This window comes from Fundulus heteroclitus, chromosome 17 (genome assembly GCF_011125445.2).
Source record: "Fundulus heteroclitus isolate FHET01 chromosome 17, MU-UCD_Fhet_4.1, whole genome shotgun sequence".
In the NCBI taxonomy this organism is placed as follows: Eukaryota; Metazoa; Chordata; class Actinopteri; order Cyprinodontiformes; family Fundulidae; genus Fundulus; species Fundulus heteroclitus.
This window is the reverse complement of record NC_046377.1, coordinates 8,691,395-8,705,224: the sequence shown is the minus strand read 5'-3', so window position 1 is coordinate 8,705,224 and position 13,830 is coordinate 8,691,395. Positions and strand designations below refer to the sequence as shown.

General features: G+C 41.8%; 1 protein-coding gene across 9 annotated transcripts in view; it reads right to left on the bottom strand.

Moving 5' to 3' along the window:
- foxp2 (forkhead box P2) overlaps window positions 1-13,830 on the bottom strand; it is a 128,745-nt gene that overhangs the window by 59,777 nt on the left and 55,138 nt on the right. The gene's annotated exons all lie outside the window — the stretch shown is intronic.

Here is a 13,830-nt window from a genome sequence, read left to right as displayed (position 1 = left end):
GGATAGTTTAAAAAAGGGCAATACAATTTTGAAAAGTACACTTTCCAGAATTCAGCTCTCCTGAGTCAATGCTTTGTACAGCCTCCTTTCCCCAAACCACGAGGCTGCCACCACCAAGTTGTTCCAAAGTGGGAGAGCATGTTGGATTTCTGCTCAGCCCAATTTACTCTTGCACCCTTAAATAGAATGAGGTGCAACAAGCTGCCCTTAGAAGTCACCTGATGATAGAATGAGTCGACGTGTGTGTAAATTAATCTACATGTCAATCCAGCTGTTCTCTGAAGACCACTGGGATTTGCTGGAGAACACTAGTGAACACCCAGCATCATGGAGAACTTGTTCTGTCACAGAAAATCCCCCCAAAAGATGTTCTTGGTTTCAACATGAAACCATGAGAAAAGGTTCAAAATAGCAAGGAACTCTCTTCTTGGGGTAGATTCGGTAGCGTTTATGTATCAAGGGCCAGACCTTCACTCTCTACATGCTACTGATGTTTGGCCAGTTGTATGAACATTCCCTGGCATTAATGGTAAAACTCAAGGTACATTTTTGGTGACTGAGATGCTAAAGCTGTCAGAGAGGATTGGAGACATCGTCATGATGGTAGAAATAAATAAATAAGTGAATAAGTTCCTAAAACAATTAATATGTAGCAATAATACTCATGGATAAACAAGATGACCAACACATTTGCACATCCCCTAAAAAAATGCAAAGTCAAATTCTGTTTATTTTTGATGACTTTGCCCAAATGTGGTTTGTGGGTTCTTGCTTTGTCAATGCTCCACTAATCCAATATTTTTCAAGTATTCTGCTTATTTTGTTTTACAGAATCGTGACGACCAACGTAACATAACAAGCAGTTTTTTTCCCTTTCAAAACCATACAATTCCACTTAGATTAGAGTGTTAGGCTTCATCAGGCGTGTTTATCGTCAGAAGCAGCGACAGATAAAATTGTAAACCTTCATAATACACTCTCGTTCACTGAAAATGAAATAAAAACAGACACAGGAAGGAGAGATTATCCATGTGGGTGAAAAGAGAAAGAGGTAAGTATTGTGAATTACTGATGTGAAATGTTTCAGACAGGATGACTTTGGCAGGCTAAAACTAGTGTGTCTGTAAAGAAGCCAAGCTCAGACTACCAAAGTAGATCAATCGATCAGCCAATCTCAAAGTATCATAAAAGTTCAGAATTGAGCAGAACAGCCAACATGACAAAGATTCCGTGCAGCAAGCACATTTCTTTAAAAGCCAGTTCCATTCTTTGTCTTTGCTCGGGATCAAAATAACAAACAATGAATGTTTGTGTACCTTCCATCCTTTGTAACCATTTGTTGTATGCCTTTATCATAGGGACGTGTCCTTTTACTGTGGCAGCGGATAGTTGCTTCCTGTGTTGATGAAAGAAATGCATTTTGTTCCGAATGAACTTCTAACAAGGCTGTAACATGAGAGCAACTGAATGAAAACAGGAGCAGTTTCCGCCGTCTTCCAACGCATGCGAGGGCTGCTGGAAAAAAAAAAATGTCCGCTTGCACTGAACAAAGCCCAAGCCCGTATGGCGATCGAGTGCTTCTTTACGTGACCTCTTCTTGGTGGGGGGAGGGGGCGGGGTGTCCCTGCTGTTGCGGTTCAATAGTAAGAGTGTCGGTCTGTCTCATCCCGCAGAGCTCAGGTTAAGTGTTGAGTCTAAGTATTACCCTCTTCATGTGGTCGATGAGAAAGAGAGAGAGAGAGAGAGAGAGAGAGAGAGAGAGAGAGAGAGAGAGAGAGGGAGAGAGAGAGAGAGAGAGAGAGCACTCTGACCTAAGCTATAAGTGAACTCGCCTCACTTCAATCATGGATGCAGCTAAGCTTTTCAGAGGGATTGTTCTTGTTTACCTACTTTAGGTAAGAATAAATAACTCAATGCATCGCTACTTTCTACCAATGAAGCAACCTAGGTAGACTTTAAATAGTTTGCACTTAGTTTACACAAGTAGACTACCTTCATGTTGTTGTACAAAGGGTGATGCATCTCTCAAGGAACGCCTCCCTCGCCTCAAAGATAAGCCCGAAAAAAGTATCGGCATCTGACGCTGGACGGGAAATGGATCCCGTCCTCTTCTCTCAATCGTGTTGCTTATGTAACACCCTGGTTTCCCCCCCCCTTCCTCTTCCGTCCATTCTGTGTTGTGTTGTGTTGTGGTGCTTGTCTTGTGAATATTCCAATGACAGTGATGCGTGTTTGACCTTTAAGCGAGCAAGAGAAGATATAGTTATCTACCTGCCTCCATGGCACCCGGCATCTGTCAGTCAGCTGTTGGCCCCTTCCTCCTTCACCAACCCATTCACCGCTATGGGTAACCTGACTGGGTTTCATCAAACGCGTTTGTGTGTGTGTGTGTGTGTGTCTGTGTGTGTGTGTGTTTGGAGGTTTTTGAGTCCTGGAACCAACCCACGGGTGTAATGGTGCTCTGGGATGTGAGCCATGTTGCCCTTTTTAAAAAAAAAATAATAAAATGGTCTCTCGTTCCGCTGACAGAAAATTGTCCATATCATATGGTTTGGATATGAATCGAGCCCACAGACGGGCCACCAAACACACACACACACACGCACAAAAGCAAGGAAAGAGATGTTAAAAATGCCGCTCCTTAATCTGCAACAAGCCCGAGTACAGCTCACTTCCACAAACAAAGACTTTTCCAGCAGCATCCTATATCACGCCTCTGAGAACAAGCAGGCGTGAGCAGAATCACTTCTTTCATTCCATTCTTGTACCCTGTGCTTTTTTTTTTTTTTTAAAAAAAGGCTAATCTACATCTTTCATTGAATCAAGGATGGAAATTCACAAGAAATGCTTCTTTTTCAATTTCATGCTGAAGTAGCTCAAGTTAGTGGATGTAATTTCTCCTAACAAGAAAATTTATCACTCTGTCGCACACTTAGTCCAGCTATGTGAAAAAAAAGGGCCTCCCCTATCCTTTTCCTTTTTTTAAGGCTTTGATAAATGTGCCAAAAGCATGATCATTCCCTTCATAGCACTCCATGCAAGAACTAGAACAATTACCACGGTTGAAAAAAAAGAAAACATAAAAGCTAAGGTTGAAATTTGCATGAATGATAAATGACAAATAATTTAGCACTTTGATACAGGCATTACCAAATGGAGTATGGGCTAAACGAAAAGACAGATTGGTATTATTTTACACATCCAGACAGCAGAACTTTCAAGTCTAGAACATGTGATAATGTGGTGCCAAAAAAAATACTGAAGAATTTGCCTTTTCTTTGTGGAATTCGCTCTTCTCCACAAAGACGCTTTTTTTTCCTCGCCGTGAAATTCAGGGGCAGGCTAACGAGGCAAAAATTCTTACAAATCCATTCGAAGTTTTGTGCAAATGAGGATTATCGGGTTCCACGCCGAACGGGATGATGAAGTCCAAACAGGTGAAGGGAAACGCCTGAAGAACAGTATCTCAGAAACAATAATACGCATGGCCAAGCCAACAGGCTAATGTATATTTATCATGTAAACTTCTGATAAATGCCTTCGCAGAAACAATCAAATCTCCGGGCTTCTACTGGAAGATTGTTGCACTACACGGACTCAAGCGTGAAACCAATATCAGCTTAGTGTCTGCTCAAGCTTGAAGTGCCGCGCCTTGCCGACAAAAGCATGTTCTGCATATGCTCATGGGCGTCTTTTTCTTTTCTTTTTCTTTTTTTTTTTTTTGGTCTGGGGTGGAACGAGCAGCTTTCCAGCGCTATCACTGATCAATTCCAGCGAGTTAGGTCTCCTGTGTGGGTAAATAAGCAGTGGTTAAGTTTTGATGAGGAATGGCAGGCGGTTTGAGTGCGAATATGGGCACGAGAGGGGCGGGCCTGTCTATCGCTGCCTCGACGAATGCCTCGTGTCACTTCCATCATTAACCTCAGACTCTAGTACGTCTTATGCTCTCCATCTCCCAAAACAAACGTTCAGTTGAAAGCGATCAATTGTGAGCTTGCCAGACCTTACGCGGGCCTCGCCGTTCAGTGTGTTCGCTCGCGTCGGAAAAGCAAATAACATCTATTATATTGTTGTAAATGATACAGTAAGGAGAAGACCTTGCCTCGCGCACTGAGACCCGTGCAGCTTGATCTCCAAAGCCGGCAGTGAAGGGTGCCAAAGCCAGCACTAAGTGACATGTCATTCAGTTTTTTTTTTTTTTTTCAGTTTGAGGTTTTCAATTCCCTGAGGCCTGGGGTTATTTACTGCATTTGTATGAAGAGCTGTGTAGAGTAGAAGGGCTGTGAGCAAGGCTCTCTTACATATGTATACAGTGTGTGGAGGCAATGCCGGGATAAAAAATAAATAAATAAATAGAAGCGTTTTCTTTCTGCGGACGGGTGGCGTTGCGACTACAAACAACTTGGGCGACGGCGTTTATGTGTTCAAAAATGGGTCAGCGATGAAGGTAATCAGAGCGGCACAGGGTGTTAACAAGTGGAACAACACGGCGAAGATACCTGGAATCTGTTCGCAGGGACTCAGAGCGCGTCAGGGAGAAGGACCCGTGACATTAAAAGATGCCGCTTCCTCTCGGTAGTCCTCTTCTTAACCAGATTTGCAGTCATTTTAATATTAGTTAGAGGAGGCAAAGCGGGTACACACAACAAACCATCAGGCATGCGTTTCAGAGTCTGATTTGTTACTATTCATGACCAAAGCGGAGAGGGACTGTAATACTAGACATGCTTGTTAAATTCACAACACTCCAAAGCTGCCTTCTAGCAAATCCTGTCTTTTGGTTGTCAGCTTAGGACACCCCGGCATATGCATATGTAGGATTTTTAAGCTCTGTTAAATGGATAGCAGTGTCGTGGCCTATCAAATGACTGTAAGCCACTTGGCTTGTCGGAAGGGGGAGGGAAGAGAAACATTTATAGAGTGAGCATGCAGCAGTGCGTTACCTTCCATGAATTGGAAAACATTTTTTTTTTTTATCCCGCTGTTAACTCCATATTAGACCAAAACACAGGCATTTACATGTATGCTCCTAGCTTGTGTGTGACAGTAACCCTCCGCCCCGCTATATTAATGACTGTTTAAGCAGATGACAGGGGAGTGGCAACAAACAATGACAGAATGCTCGTTTTGGGGCTGTGAAGCTGCTGAAGATGATGCACCATTCGGCGGCAAGTCAGCCTGCAGATAAATTATCGAGGTGGGGCGATTGCTCAGCTCTTGAAGAGAATGCGCTTTGTGTAAGGGCGCGTGCGTCGGTGTGCATGCATTTCTATATGTGTGTTCGCGCTTTGGTGAGCGGACGTATAGATCCAGTGCCATTTATTTCCCCGAGCCGGACCGGGGCAGTTAGGGAGGCATGAAAGGAAATGAGTTGTGAAGTGGCCATTGATCCTGGCCTGCACCGGGTTAGCTGGAAAACAGCGAGATTATTGGCCACAGTGTGTGCTACTCAATGACTGCCTCTTATTTACACAGAGGTGGTTAACCCTGGCCAGGACGTTTATCACTTGGCTGGTGCACAGCCTAGAACAAAAGGAGACAGGGGGAAAGGGATAGCAAAAGTCACCCCTAATCAAAGCTCAGCTAGGTCATCAGAATTCCCTTGAATACCGTTTAAAAAAAATAGGAATGTGAACATACATTGTCACGCAAAGGTATTTAAAACCTTTGAACTGTTTTATAACAATTCAACCACATGCCTTAACATACGTGATAGGAATTTAGGGAAAAACACCATGAAAAGCACGTTAATGGATCTGGACCTAAGCAAAAAGCGTAGTCGTCATAATTTTAAAAATGTTGAGCATTTATATTCAGCCAATTTTACTCTGATACCTCCAAGTTCAATCCATTTCAACCAATTTTCCTTTAGACGCAACCTAATTAATAACTAGATGCCTCCTGAAGAGTAATACTGCAAAAAAAAAAAAGAATAATACAGTGGTGGCGGCATCAGTAGATAGGGAAGTTTGTCAATTGATGGAATCAGAGAGGGAGCTAAACATGGAGAAATCCTGGGAGAAAAACTGCTACAGGATGCATAAAGTCTTAAAGCCAGGGCAGGATATCTAAAACGTACTCTCTCAAGGAGCTCTTCTTTTCGGTGCCCAAAGATTTGTGGGAGAGCACGGGTTAAAAAAAAAAAAAGCAGATTCTGAAGGTCAATGAAAACAGCAGAGGCGTTAGGTGGAGAGAAGCCCAGTTCAGGCTGTAGAAACCGTTGATAGGAAAACTCTTAGTCATGCACTTCCTGAGTTTGTAAAGAAAGCAAGTTGAGAAACAAAAAAAAGCCAGAAGCGTGGTCTGGGACCCAGCAACATTCTGTAGGGATGATGCTCTTTAGCAAGGGCCAAGAGGCTCCTCACAGCGGATATAAAAGATGATTAGAGCTAAATACAGGACAACACTGGAAGAAAATCGATCAGAAGGTATGATGAATTAGAACAGCCCTGGCCGTGAATATTGGCGTTAACAGAGGACCTGCATCCACAATCTGACTAACTCTGACATATTTCATGAAAAAGAAAGGCCGACGATATCCGTATCTTGATGTCCAAACCTAATAATGGCATACAACAACACCTTTTGTTGTAAATACAGCAAAAGGTGATTCTATAAGGCATAATGTATTCTTCCCTTTCCACCTTATAATAATGAAGTTTGGTGTTTGGCAAACTGCGAAAAAGTCTGAATTCCTCTTTAAGTTGCTGGACCTTTCGAGCCGTTTTACCTGCTTGAGGATACAGCGTCCATTCACTTCCAGAAGATTTCACTTTTCCCCACCTCTTCTTCGCTGTCCCTTTTCTCCCCGTCTCTCTTTCAAGCCTTTGCAGCTTGACATTTCGCCGCGCTCTCAAGGGACGGCTGCTCGAAATGGAGTTAGTGGGAGAGCGCCACTGTAAATTCCGGGAGGCCGCATGTAATGTGTCTTAAACGTAGACGGACAGCTCAGGTTTCAAGGAGCTGAAGAATATGAGGGAGGCCGGAAAAAAAAAAAAATGGAGAGACAGATTGAGAGCAGGGGAAAGAGGTGGTGTCTCGATAGATAATAGAATAATGCTGTGTTTTGTCTGGGGAAGGGTGAGCAAACAGTAGCTACGCTGTCATTCACATCCTATATCTTTAGTGTCATCGCGAAGGAGGGAACTACAGCCCTATATGTCACAGGCCTGTATGTACTATTCTGTTGGGACTGTCTGCTGATAGCCAGGTTTGAAATAAAAAGAAAGATGGCTTTCATTGTAAATAAGTCAGACACAAGGAGTTCCAGAGAAGGGCTGTCTTTTCACTGAAAAGGGGAAATAATTTTTACAAAGACATAGAGTATCCCTTGCTTTCCTCGCGCTTTCTCCTGCCTTTACAGCTAAACCTTATCTTGGCACAGACAATGATGGCTAACAAAGGCCTCCTTTATGAAATCGTTCATATTTCAGTTGAGGTCTTTCTCCTGTCCTGAGAGGTGATTGATGCATCAGGCCAGGACCGGTGTCTTATTTACACAGTTGAGTGGGGGCAATCTCAGGCCTGAAAGATAAACCTAATGAGCTTCTTTGTGCAAGGGTGCAAATGAGAGACACCATCCTCCCACCCTCCTTCCCCTGCTCCATCCAAAGGGACAGTCTGGGTGATTAGGCCTTTAAATTATGCTCAAGGGCAAAGCACAGATTTGCATCTGAGAGGTGTGTGTGTGTGTGTGTGAGAGAGAGAGAGGGAGAGAGAAAGAGTGTGTGCCTTCTCAAATATGGTACAAAGAGGCAGACGGAGAGGCAGGTGAAGGGCAGGCGGCGGAGGATGCTTGAGGGTTGTTTGTGGAAAGTGATGGTCGGCGTAAACCGAGTGTCAGGGATTCAGAATTTACCTATCTCGAAACAACAAGCTTGAGTTTCTGTACGAAGGAGATGAATTCAGATGTGTGTCAAAGGTGTGACACGCACACAAACACACACACACACACACACACACACACACACACTGTCATTTTGTCCTTTGTCTGTGGGGTAAGTTTCTCCCTAATGACTTTCATTTTGGGGAGAATTTCATTTGCCCCTAAACCCTAAATACTACCCATCACAAGCTGTCAGATTTCTCAACCCCCCCCACACATTTTTTCCTGCAGCTAAACTGCGAGGAAGGCAGGTTAATTGCTGTCACTCTCAAGTTGGACCACTGCCTACCTCTCGTGTAAGCGACAGGGGTAAAGCCTAGGAGTGAGATTGCACCTTGGTGCACTTATTGTAATTTATGTCAAAATGCTGCAGTCATTTAAATGGGGTTAGATCGTTTGCATTTTGCTGTATCATGTGCCTCAGGAGAACTCTGAAATGAATACCCAACCGGTTTATCAATTTGAACATGCCTTTCCTCCGACACTATCGCGAGCTGAATTTCGCACATGCTTGTGCGAGAGTAAACAAGCGATTGTTGGGACAAACAAGCAAAAGAAAACATTGCAAGTCAGACATTTAAATCCATCAACTTTCTTGTTTATTGCAGAAATCCTTGTCCTCCTTTAAATGAGTATTGCTCCTTAGTGGCACAAGCATGGGCTGGGTTAAAGCATCAAGGTACAACAAAGGTTTGGAAAGTTTCAGAAACACTAGTGTTTTCCATCATACAGCTCAAATGGTTTGAAGTTCGTTTAACGAGATGCCAGGAAAAGTTTATGAGGGTTCTCTGGCTTAAATGAGCACATAGTAAATGCGGCACGGCTCCTCCCCCAACGATGCTGTGCATGGCTGGTCAGCTAGCTAAAGAGAGGCTACTACACTTTTCCCTGACGCGTTTGAAAGTCAAGGAAAACCCATCATTTCTGTTAAGATAATGGTGTATTGTATTAAAATGACAGTTGCACAGCTCTTGAGTGGGATGTCTCTTGAACAGCCGGCTGCTCAATGGACTGCCTGCCAGAGCAGATAACCCAACTAATTAACCGCCTAATATCAACTTTTTACACTTGTTGAGATACGACTCAGGGTTGGAACCTGGAGCCGAGTGGGATTTAAGGAGTAAAAATAACGAATTGTCTCAGGCTCAGACGCAAACAGTATTCATCTCATGTGATCAAGGTAGAAAGTAGGCCAGTAAGTTTGCATCATACGTAAACGATTAATGTCACCGGTGAATTACTAGAGTGTATGCAAATGATTGGTTGTCATGGTAACAGATACATACATTTCATGGTTTCTCTGCAATGCTTTAAAGACATGTGCCATTTAATAGAGTTAAAGGCAGCTTCCAGATTTGTCTGTTTTTATGTAGGTTGCCTTTGAGCAAGTATTTACAGTAGGTTAGCAACAAATTGCACCTTTGACACAGATGCACAAATTATGCTGTTCAAGGTACAATTTATTTATTAATCAGGGACATTCACCAACCTTTGGCTATGAATGGTTCGTAACAACCTATTCATGTTTTCCGGAGTATCAAAAATAATAATGGCCACATTAATGTCTCTCAAACTGAACTCTTTATTAAAAATGGCTTTGGGTCATTTCAGTATAAAATTACCTTAAAATGTTATTCTTTCACTTTCAGCATAATTACAATGACACATCCGGTTCGTCAAAATAAAAGCCCTTCCTAATAGTTTTATTTAGAAAAATGTAACCTTAACAGGTGTTATCCTATTAGTATTAGCTTTCTTTGAGCATCAATAAATATGCATGTTTCTAATGGGATAAATATCATGTCTCATGCATTTTCAAAATAATTCACAACAGGCAGGTGTTTTTTTGGTTTTTTTTGTAGAGTTTGTATTGAACGTATTAAGAAAAAGCTGTTAAATGTCCCCATTAAATTAAGCATACGAATTTGAATAAATAACGCAGAGCAATTTTATGTTTTATGAAGATGTATCCAATGTGTAAATGTTAATTTCAGTCAAAACTTTAGACTTGACCGTGCTCGTCAAAGACTTCATACATGGAAAAAATGGCTTGTGAATATTTTGTTCTTTTTGAATCCCGGAACAACATATAACAATAGCTTTCTGTGCAATACTCGCTGCATTTTTATGTGTGTGTTTACTTAAAAAGTACTGCTAGTTTAAGCTGATGTTTATTCGACCTTCTTTACTCATGGCTATTTATCAAAAATAAAAACAAATATATTGGATAGATGACATCATTAGAACTCTAGTAATCAATATGCCATTTTGTTTCAACGGCAGTAGGAAAATCAGCTTCTTTTCTGTTTTAATTGCAACCAGTTCAATCATGTTATACACTTTTGTTTTCACTATTTTTGTGCAACTGAAAGTGAAATTATGCCATTTTATTAAAATGATCTCATAGCAGCCCATGCTTATCCTGCAGCGATCTGGAGGTCTTTGCCTTAAACAACTAAAGTGACAATAATGGATTAGCTGGGACTTCCTTTTGCTCCAGATATCAATATACTTCTTATGGAAGTGAGCCAATTTAGAGGGGGCAGTAGTCCTGAGCACTAGCTCATCAATCCCACTGATAACTCTGGCAGGATTAAGTCTACAGACCACTGTAATCAACTAACTGGCTCATTATGGGACATTATGGTATGGATCCAAAGATCAATGCATTTCTTGCATGTACATACATACCAGCATTAAGTATTAAAACACAATACAGATTACAGCCAATGACAAATTGATTGGTGAGATGAGCTCAGCACATTTTTTTCCCCCAACAACAGAGGTTTTAGAGTGATCCTTTTGCATAGTAATTACGGCTGTGTAACATTCATCATTGGCTCTGATACATATCTGCAGCTGGTAAATTGCAATCAGATACAGTAGGTATCTAATCTGTGATCTCAAATCAAATTAGGTCTATTTGGACAACCTTGGGGACGTGGTGATGAAACCCTGACAGAAATTAGGGGCCGGAAATTTAATTGTGATGACGGTTATTAGGGAGATAGGAAGATAACAGACTGTGGGGCGTCGATCTGCATAAAAATTATTATTATAAAAAAAGACATAAAACACCAAGACGATATACATTATGTTTGATGAAATAAAAAAAAAAATGTATTTGCTGCGCTGGTAGAGGAGAGCTTAACATGTTTTTGAATAGAAACAAAGTGTGTTAAACTTCTACTGTGTTCGTAAAGCCTTTGGCCGAATCTAAGGTGACGAGACCTTAAGATGCCACTTTTCTAATTATACCTGCAGGTGGTATTTTGGAGCTGCTAGGTAATGGCAGAACCCATAGGGACAGTAGAGAATTCATCAGTGCTTATTATTAATCATCCCCCAGCAGTGTGATGAGAGACTGGAGCTCCTATACCCACTGGACCACTCAATGTCATTCCAGATATGGGTGGAAAATTAAACCCAACCGCCTTATTTGAAAATGGATTCACTTGCATAAGATATATATATATATATATATATATATATATATATATATATATATGTACACACACACACACATATGAGTCTACAAAAGTAGCATTCCCTGTACAAACCCCATCATGCAATCTGCAAGAATGACAACTGCAACACGTTTCTTAGTCAGGAGAAGCATAATTTATTTAAGGAATCTTCAAATCCTTTGTTAAAATACGGCCCCTCTCCGAAGTATTGGAGAGTGTAACTCATTGAAGGAAGTGTGTGTTAAGTTAGCAGCACAGAGCCCCTGTTTTAAAAAAGCCTCCGGAGACCTGTTAGCTGGACCGCTCATTTCAATGTGTCTGTCTCAGGGTTGAGAGAAGGCTTGGGCTGGCCCCCTTTACAAGGCACGCACTGTCATTCATCCACAAACCCCACCCACCCAACAGCCAAATGTCCATCTCTAAGTTTTAACAAGACACTTTAGGCTCACACCACTTTTTTTCTCTCAGCTTTTCATCTTGTGACTTTTTATTCTCCACCTAGTGATGGAAATTGGACAGTTTCTCTTGATCCTCACTGACCGGCGATCCGCAGATTAAATCCAGAAAAATATGACTATTTTCCTCTTCCTCAATTTTCCCCTTTTTGGTCTCTAAATATGCTAATAAACTGTCCATTATTTTAAAAGTCAGATAAAAATTCGGGAAAGATGATTTGTTGCAAAAAAGTAGAGAAGCACTGATCAGGCTTTCCCTGGCTAATGCAGATTTCCAGTTGTTGTGCTAAAAATACAGCTTTAAACTTTGACTGTCATAAAAATCCCATAGAGAAACACTTAAATATTACGTGTGTATGTCCAGCATTTGTAAAGCATTCTGCTGAAATTGTGTGGCGGAAGTTCAATAAAATCCAGATGTTGGAGACGTACCTTTTGGAACATAAATAGGCCTAAACATTTAGTTTGTAATTCCAAACAACCAGAATCACATTTTTAGTCTTGTATGTCTTTTAGTTCTTGGGAAAAAAAGATCTGAATTGGTTCTGAATCAACAAGTCAGACCTCAAAGACAACCGGACATCACTATTGGTCAGAAAAAGGCCTGATTGGTGCATCTGTATTTTGAAGTTGAAGCGATCGCTGCTGATTTTGTAAGACCAAACATCAATAAATGACACAAAAAATTGTTTTTAAGAAACTACTCTGCAAATGCTCTCCGATGCAACTCCCATGAATGCTGCGAGTGAATGACTCGATGCAATCTACTGGGTTTCCTTAGATAGAAAAAAGTTTTAACCAATCTGTCTGTATGATTTTTTACAATGCCTTGAGATGAGACATTGTGAATTGGCTCTATGGAAATAAACTGACGCGAACTCAAGTTGTATTGATGCATGTAGTAAAAGTATTAAGGTGGAGATGGGACTGAGGCGACGATGCAACAACCAGAATGACTTCTGGCATTCTGCTCTGGATGGATAACCCGAGAAGGGATCAGGAGGATTTTGCTATGCTGAACGTACGCGCACAGACCCAGACACATCGGCATCTATTGTACTCCCCTGACAGATCTGACCACAGGGGTTCAGCTGCCTCCAAAACACACACACACACACACACACACATAAATATGCTTGCATGAAGACTCACATCAGGCCAAAAGGACAGCACGCATCATTACAAACCTGCGGCGTCGCTCCTATCCCCCCCTCACCCAATCCAACCCAAAGCATGGCCCTGTGACCTAATCTCCCATTGCTCTTTTGGCAAACTGTCAAAGCCATCATTCACCGTGAAAAGACACGAGAGACACTTGACTCCTTTACTCTGCTGGCGACTGACTTTCACAACTCCTGCCCCCCAACCACCACCTCTAACACACACCCCTGCGGCTCATTAACCCCCGCAGATTTCTCCGGCCCGAGATGAATGCGAGACAAAGCGTTCGAAAAGACGCACCCAGAATGGAGTTTTAAATATTTGGCACCGGTTGTCACAAAACATAAATGTCTCTCTCTTTTTTTTTTTAAAGAAACGACTTCTACTAGGGTATAAGTGTGCATGCAAATTTGTTTTCCAAGTGTCCCATTAAAGGGTTTATCATGTTTATGTGGCGAGTTAGGAGGCCCTCTGGTGGATACAGTGCAGCCATGACATACACTCCTATTGTACACTTTCCCACTGCCCAAACTGGACCATACGGATCCCCGGCACGCATTCTTTCACTCCCTCTCTCTGCTTTCTACACACACACACACACACACACACCCATATATTATCCAGACCTTCGCATATGTGGCCTGAAACAACTTCTATGTGCCTTTGCTCCAACGCAAACACAATAAAATACACAAACAAGTGCCAGAGATCCTTCCCGACATATCCACGAGCAAACGTGTCAGCAACACAACAAACTGACGAGAAAGTTTACCAACTGCAACAAACAGCTTATTAAATCAACACCGCCGCCTTCCCTGGTCTAGAAAAAACACACAAAACAATATAATAAGTCACTTTGTTT